Genomic DNA, 2500 nt, shown 5'->3' with positions numbered 1-2500 from the left:
ACTTAGAGTTAGGGTAACGGTTAGCTTAGGGTTAGGGTTAGGGTTAGCTTAGCGTTAGGCCTAGGTAGGCTTAGCGTTCGGTTAGGCTTAGGTAGGCTTAGCGTTCGGTTAGGCCTAGGTAGGCTTAGCGTTAGGTTAGGCTTAGGTAGGCTTAGCGTTAGGTTAGGGTTAAACTTGGCTAAACTTGGCGCCTGCACGTAACTCGAGCTGGCCAATAGGTTGGCGCAAAAAGTTTTGAAATGGTGAAAATCTTAAGTGTGCTTATAGAATAGGGGGACTGACGCCCACTTTTAAGATAGTGGTGCACACCCCCGTTAATTATGATGTGAGAGCGCCAAACTTGGCGCCTGCACGTAACTCGAGCTGGCCAATTGTTTCGCGCAAAACGTTTTGAAAATGGTGAAAATCTTAAGAGTGCTTATGGTATATGGGCACTAACGCCCAGTTTTAAGATAGTGTAGCAAATCCCCTTAACGATGATGTGACAGCGCCAAACTTGGCGCCTGCACGTAACTCGAGCTGGCCAATAGTTTGCCGCAAAACGTTTTGAAAGTGGTAAAAATCTTAAGGGTGCTTATAGATTAGGGGGACCGACGCCCAGTTTTAAGATAGTGTAGCACACCCCCCTTAACGATGATGTGACAGCGCCAAACTTGGCGCCTGCACGTAACTCGAGCTGGCCAATAGTTTGCCGCAAAAAGGTTTGAAAATGGTGAAAATCTTAAGGGTGCTTATAGATAAGGGGGACCGACGCCCAGTTTTAAGATAGTGTAGCACACCCCCCTTAACGATGATGTGACAGCGCCAAACTGGGCGCCTGCACGTAACTCGAGCTGGCCAATAGTTTGCCGCAAAAAGTTTTGAAAATGGTGAAAATCTTAAGGGTGCTTATAGATAAGGGGGACCGACGCCCAGTTTTAAGATAGTGTAGCACACCCCCCTTAACGATGATGTGACAGCGCCAAACTTGGCGCCTGCACGTAACTCGAGCTGGCCAATAGTTTGCCGCAAAAAGTTTTGAAAATGGTGAAAATCTTAAGGGTGCTTATAGAATAGGGGGACCGACGCCCAGTTTTAAGATAGTGTAGCACACCCCCCTTAACGATGATGTGACAGCGCCAAACTTGGCGCCTGCACGTAACTCGAGCTGGCCAATAGTTTGCCACAAAAAGTTTTGAAAATGGTGAAAATCTTAAGGGTGCTTATAGAATAGGGGGACCGACGCCCAGTTTTAAGATAGTGTAGCACACCCCCCTTAACGATGACGTGACAGCGCCAAACTTGGCGCCTGCACGTAACTCGAGCTGGCCAATAGTTTGCCGCACAAAGTTTTGAAAAAGTGTAAAATCCCAATTTTGCGCTCTTTAGGGTGTGGTCTTTGAGCTTCGGGTTTTCGTCGGGAAATTTCGGCAATCATCGGTCATCTTCGTGGAAATCTCTTCGTTTTCGTAACTCTGACATGCAGACGCACGTTTGGAATGCCATGGGGAGCGCTTTGGAGCAGTTTCGAAAAATCGAAATTTTCGACATTTTTCTAAGTGTCTAAACTTGGTTGGGGGAATAGACGGTTTCGGGTTATAATGTAGGGCAGGCATCGGGAAAGACCGAAAGAGCAATTGAGCTGTATCGGTCCGTAACAGTAAGCCCTGCTCGGTAATGTGTTCTCGGGTAGGAAAGGAGGGTATTTGGAGGAAAAAGGAGCAAAGTCGACCAAACTTGCTCGGTCGGTAGCATGAAATGACTGAACTTGAAGCCAAGTTGTCTCGGTGTGGACAACGAGAGAACGGATGGATGTTGTACCTGATGGCCTTTGGCCAAGAATAGCGGCTTAGATTCGGAAGAATCATTCTTCCCCGATGTATCTTGTCGGCATTCCGTGCACTTGGCTGTCTCACTGGTATGCCGGAAGCTTACTAGGGTGAAGCAGTGGAAAGACGTGGCAAAGAGAGAACGGGTTTCCCTCGGACAGGGTCGAACGCCTCGTGCGTCTTCCATGGCCGGGAGGATTCCCAGTGCAGCTTGACGGTGAAATGCCAGCCTCCTTTCAAAGGAAGCAGACGCAATAGGGTTCCCGCCGGGTTCCCTGAGGGATAGCTACCTGGTTGATCCTGCCAGTAGTCATATGCTTGTCTCAAAGATTAAGCCATGCATGTCTAAGTATAAGCACTTGTACTGTGAAACTGCGAATGGCTCATTAAATCAGTTATCGTTTATTTGATTGTACCATTACTACTTGGATAACCGTAGTAATTCTAGAGCTAATACATGCGAAAAGTCCCGACTTCTGGAAGGGATGTATTTATTAGATTAAAAACCAATGCGGGTTCTGCCCGGTTCTTTGGTGATTCATAGTAACTGATCGAATCGCACGGCCTTGAGCTGGCGATGTTTCATTCAAATTTCTGCCCTATCAACTGTCGATGGTAAGGTAGTGGCTTACCATGGTTGCAACGGGTGACGGAGAATTAGGGTTCGATTCCGGAGAGGGAGCCTGAGAAAC

This window comes from Orbicella franksi, unplaced genomic scaffold (genome assembly GCF_964199315.1).
Source record: "Orbicella franksi unplaced genomic scaffold, jaOrbFran1.1 SCAFFOLD_664, whole genome shotgun sequence".
NCBI lineage: Eukaryota > Metazoa > Cnidaria > Anthozoa > Scleractinia > Merulinidae > Orbicella > Orbicella franksi.
The sequence above is the reverse complement of the archived record's forward strand: the minus strand, read 5'-3'. Positions refer to the sequence as shown.